We start from the raw sequence: 5,880 nt of genomic DNA, 5'->3' as shown, positions 1-5,880 counted from the left end.
GTTCTCAGGCCTTTGGACTTTGTGTTACAGCATTGGTTCTCAGGTGTTTGGACTCAAACTGGGACTATACCACAAGTTTCATGAGTCTGCAGGTTGCAGATGGCAGATTGTGTGACTTCTTGGCCTCCATAGTTGCAGGAGCCAATTCCCATAATAAATCTCCTGTTAGATGTATCTCTATAAGTTCCATTATTTCTATTTCTTTGGAGAACTCTGACAAATATAAAGTCAATTCTCAACATAGCAGAGAATGTCATCCTTTAAAATAAATGTTTCATCTGTCCTCTGCTATTACCCCTGCATCAGCTCCTCATCTCACTTAGGAAGTCCTCATGGTGGCCTATAGAGTTCTCCATCACCTGACCTCATACCATACTATTGCTGCCATAGTAAAAATCTGCTCATTCTACAATGGCTGTCATCATGTTACTCGAGCAAGCTGGACACACTCTTGTCTAGGGCTTTGGATATGCTTTTTCTGCCTGGACTGCTCTCCCACATAGCCACTGGTTCATTCCCTCATCTTTTCTAGGTCTTTGTCAAATATCACATTCTTGCTGAGGTCTTCCCTGACCACTGTATTCAAAATTGGCCATCTCTGTCACTACTAAATGTCCTCCATTTTCTACTTCTATTTTCTCCATGTGAGAAAATAATATATATATATGAGGTTAATCCTCACGCGAGGATATTTTTTCATTGATTTTTAGAGAGAGTGGAAGGGAGGAAGGAAGGGAGAGAGGAGAAGAGAGAAACATTGATATGAGAGAGAGACATTGATTGGTTGCCTCCTGCATGACCCAGACTGGGGCTGGGGATCATACCTGCAGCCCAGGTACATGCCCTTGAATGGAATTGAACACATGGCCCTTTGGTTTGCAAGTAGATGCTAACTGCTGAGCCTAACTGGCCAGGGCTAAACTAAATATTTCATTTATTTATTTTGTTTATTTTTTGCCTCACCTGACTAGGATGTAATCTCCATGAAGACAGGGATTTTTTCATTGTTATTCACTGCTGAATCACACTAGTACGTAGACTAGAACTTGACAAAGAATAAAGCATCAATAACATGGTTTTTTACAAATGAATAAGTAAATAAGCTTTGGCATGAATGCTATAAAAAGTTCAATTGGACTTAAAAACCCATTAACATTATCATAAGAATTTTTAAAATGCATTTTGTCAATATGAGAGCCGTTGTAGTATTTAAATATATCAACTGCCTTATAAATTTTGAATGATTTAAAATCAGTGGTTTATAAAGTTTTATTACCTATTGTTTAAGAAAAGTTTCTCATCAATGGAGACTATTAGAATTTGAGAAAATTATCATTACATTTTTTGTTCAGGAACAACATGAAAACATTTTAAGCATTATAAACAGATATTTAAGAAATGCAGTTATAGAAAGACCTTATAAAGTTTATCACTAACATTAAAATACTTTACTTAAACTTATTTAAAAATCAGAATTATTTCCCCTAACATACACTTTATATTTTATAATTACATAAAGGAAAAAAAAATAAAACAAAGCTTCATAGATATTCCCAAATTCTTCCATTTTACCCTATTTGCCAGGCAAATTTATGATATATTATGTGTGCTATTAGATAAATAAGGCTGGGAAGCACAAATAAAGAAGGCCCACCATCAAGAAAATGTTTCAAAGTGTGAACATGAGCTTGAGGGTGGGGACTCAATGGGTCTTCACTCTACGATAGGGGGTGAGTGGGAAGTCTCTAGTGTTGAAGCTGCTAAGATGGGTAGGTTCTGACTGTCAGTGGCCTTGAATGCTACAATAAAGAGTTTGGACTTAATTTTATGGGTATAGAGCTAGTTGTAGCAAATGCTGTTCATAAAATATTAGACCACATCTACAGCATTTCAAAGGCCAAATGATATATCAACATGTTTATAGTGGTCATTACTTGCATAGAGTGTGATGTTTTCCTCTTTCATCTCACCCTTTCAGATGCAGGTCCAAATCCATTCCCTGCCCCATTCCATACTGCAGTACATCCCACACAAAAGTCAATGTAGCAGAGATGATTGTCTTAGAAATTTATCAAGTGGGCCTAGATCATAACCTGTTTAAATTTGGAGGGCCAGAAATACAGAAAGCCAGAGCTACTTTTTTTTTTTTTTATCCTCACCCGAGGACATTTTTGCATTCATCTTCAGATAGAGCAGGAGGGAGAGTGGGAGGGAGAGAGAAAAACATCAATGTGAGAGAGATACAAGAATGGTTGCCACCCATACAACCCCAACCAGGACCGGGGACAAACTGCAACTGAGATTGGAACCGAACCCGGGTCTCTCTGGTCCATGGGCTGATGCTCTAACCACTGAGCAAAACTAGCCAGGGCTAGAGCTACTTTTTGATAAAGTTATGCAAAGATTCTATTTGTGGAGAAAGATGCTCCCATAAGTTTTACTGTGATTATCAAATTTTCTAGGATTTTGTTTCTGAAAAGGAGAGTAGGCCCTTTCAAATGCAGTCCATGCCCTCATGGTCAGCACATTAGTCATTGTTCCAGTCATGATGAAAGAAAGAAGATGAAAAGAAGTGAGGTCTAAATCTCAACAGCTTTGAAGACATTCTACAATTCTCAGTATATGCAGGTGACTTGGAGTTATCACTCCTGAATGCAGGGAGGCTACAGGCCTTGCACTATCCATAATAGAGGAAAACAGATTTTAGGTACTAAAATGATGACTAGACATATTGTCCCCTTCAAAAGACTCCAAAAGTTTTCAGGAAAAACTAGGAGCTGGCTATATCTAGGCTGAGAACTGATGAAAAACAGAGTACCTCATAAAGGAACAGGGCCATCAGTGTGATCAAACTGCTTGATTAGTCCAGCCGGTGTGGCTCAGTGGTTGAGCATCGACTCATGTACCAAGAGGTCAATGGGTCTATTCCTGGTCAGGACACATGCCCAGGTTGTGGGCCAAATCCCCAGTGGGGGGCATGCAGGAGGTATCCAGTCAATGTTCTCTCTCATTGATGTTTCTATTGCTCCCTCTCACTTCTTCTCTCTCTAAAATCAATAAAGAAAAAAATTAAAAAATTAAAAAAACACAAAGAACTAAAAAAAACTGCCTGATTAAAAGTTCACCAACAGTAACTCTGAAACATTTAGGGTAGTCTCAGAGCATATATGAAATCTAATTCAAGACACCCCGTTCCACTAAGACCTTGAATTAGCCTAGGTAGAACATGCATTGGTCTTGAAATTGGATCTCAAGATTTAGGTGTCAAATTTACTAAAAGTAATGGGAAGAGGATTATATCTCTATAGGTCCTACCAGTTAGGAGAGCTAGATTCTCTCCAAAATGCCCCAATGCCCTTGATTCAACTCAGGTGAGTCTTCATTCCTGTCCAGGAGTCAGGATCAGATCTCAACTACTTCATCACTCGTTTTAGTGGTTTAATGAACATGTGTATGATGGGCATTGTGCTAGCTGCTACAAATGCAAAATATAATGTAGTTCATACCTTATCAAAAATGTCAGGCTAGTGGGATTTTTAGATTGTTGATTGGGGAACCATGACTGATCCTACTAAGGGAATTGGAGCAGAGAAGTGATCCTTGGAAACAATTTGCTCTGTCTTCACTTTGAAGAGTGTTATTTTGAGCAGGCTCTTGGCCACCTTCATTTGGGTGAGTTTGCCAAGATATGAATTTGAGGCTTCCCTAGAATTGGGAAGCCATGGTAATTTTTCAAAGTCCAGGCCTAGGGCCATAGTCTAAAGTTGAACTCTGGTAATTAGAACCTTCTAATTTGTTAATGAATAGCTTTTTTCTTTTTCTTTTGTTCCCCCAACCATGTTAGTCCCTTTTTATTCTTTTAGTAATCTCTTTTAGTTAACTACTTCTGTTTGTGGGTGATGAAATGTCTAAGGAATCCACTTCAAATGTTGTCTCTGCTGTAAGCATGGTATTTCTCTTTACTGTAAACCAGAATTAAGACTTTTGATCCTTATTTTTATATTCCAGTCCCAGAAGTAATTTTCACTGTAGAAGTTTTCTGAAGACAGTTTATGCTTAATAGTAGTGGTCTACAGCCAGAAGCACTGTACAGGATGGGTTTAAAACTGTATTAAACTAAGAGGCATTCTCTCAAATGAGTTTAAATGCATTTTATTTTTAGACAACCTACATGACGTGTTTTTTTGTTGTTGTTTCTTCTTAAAAACAATGCCTCTGCTCCAAATAAATCAAGGTCAAAATAAATGAAGAGCTCAAGATACCACCAGTCCCATTTGTCCTAGTCTTGATGTGTGGATAAAGAGCAGCAGCCAGTTATGATGATAGGGGATAGATCCAAAATGCCAAATTTGTGAACATTTTTCCATTTCTAAACCATCCTTAAAAAAAATCATATATGGGTAATACCATCCTCACAGTGGTCCAGCAGAGCAACCATGCTATCTGGATTCATGTTGTCACCAATAGAGATCTGGTAGTTTTGAAATTAACAAGAATGTGCTTGATTTGTTCTGCAGTCCCTGTCATAAAGGCTTTTCTCTTTCTGCTCTCTGTTCTTTAAGTTTCCTTTTGATTGACTTCATGTAATCTTTAATGTACTTCCCATAGGCTTCTTTGGGGAAGCTGGTTTCCTGCAAATGGTGGTTCATGACGATATCAACACCAGTGGTAACTGCTTTTGCTACCTTTGCCCTCCAGGCCTTCAGAGGGGCCATTTCCACCAACAAGCGAGTCATTAGTGTTACCCTCTGTCCTACTCTTTCCCTCTACCATCTTTCCCTATACTTCCAGGCACATCCCTTCTGCTAATTCCCAGATCTTGTAGATATTGGAGAACATCTCTTCATGGCTGATGAGGTCCAGGTAGATGATCATAATGGTGGCTGGAAGAAGAGGACAGTGCACTGGCTTAGCAGGATCTTGGAACTCAAGCAAGTATGGTGTAGCCTACATGGTGCTCAGGGGGAGGGGGAGCTGGGAGCAGGCAGAAAAGATTAATAGCTTTTTTCCATTTGTACTTCAAGATGTCATCAGAGTTGAGCCTCACTAATAGTCCAGAGCTACCCTAAAAAATACAGCGCAGTCGCTGAGGCTGATGAAAAAACTCACCTTAAAGTCCTCAGAGGGTACTCTGAAAGCCCGAGAGTGTTAGTTAGGGAAGGCAAGATCAGTTTGGAATTTAGGCAACATCCTCACATTAGTGAGGAGGCTATTAGCTTAATCAGTGTCTTTCTGGCCCCAAAATGCCTTGTATCATTTGGCTGCTCAATACTTGAGGACAGCTCCTCTAAAATCAAACTAGGTATAACACCCCCAAATAAATTCAAACCTCCTGACAAAACTGTTGAAAGCAGAGCAAAATGATACCTGGAATACAGCAATGTCTTATAACATTGCTGCAAATACATTGGAAAGTGAAATGTTATATATACAAAGCTGGCAACATTTAAATTTAGAATTCATGTGATATTTGCATGGGCTGAACCTGGGTTAAAAAGAAGATGCCTACGGAGGCTTTAAATTCAGTAGTAGTAGTTTCTTCTTTCTGAGCCAGGAAAAGGAATCACACCACTATTTGGATTACCTTATATATGCAAGTTATATGTCCTTAAAATAACAGTGTGCTAAGTTTGTATTTATAATATAGTTTCCAAATGCACACAAACTTTCTCTGTCTAAAGGGAATCAAAATTATAAATATACAATTTCCTAACTGTATACACAAGGAAGACACCAATAGGGGTACAACTAAATTAATTTTATTTATTTATTTATTTTTAAATCTAAAAAAATTGGTTTGTTGTTTATTGATTTTTTAGAGAGACAGGAAGGGAGAGAGAGATAGAAACATTAATGTAAGAGAGAAACATCGATCAGCTG

The 5,880-nt window shown here is 38.3% G+C and overlaps 1 pseudogene; it reads right to left on the bottom strand.

Moving 5' to 3' along the window:
• Positions 1–4,253: 4,253 nt before the first annotated feature.
• On the bottom strand, positions 4,254–4,884 carry LOC118619233 (annotated as a pseudogene).
• Positions 4,885–5,880: the final 996 nt, after the last annotated feature.

This window comes from Molossus molossus, unplaced genomic scaffold (genome assembly GCF_014108415.1).
Source record: "Molossus molossus isolate mMolMol1 unplaced genomic scaffold, mMolMol1.p scaffold_m16_p_6, whole genome shotgun sequence".
Classification (NCBI taxonomy): domain Eukaryota; kingdom Metazoa; phylum Chordata; class Mammalia; order Chiroptera; family Molossidae; genus Molossus; species Molossus molossus.
The sequence above is the reverse complement of the archived record's forward strand: the minus strand, read 5'-3'. Positions and strand labels throughout refer to the sequence as shown.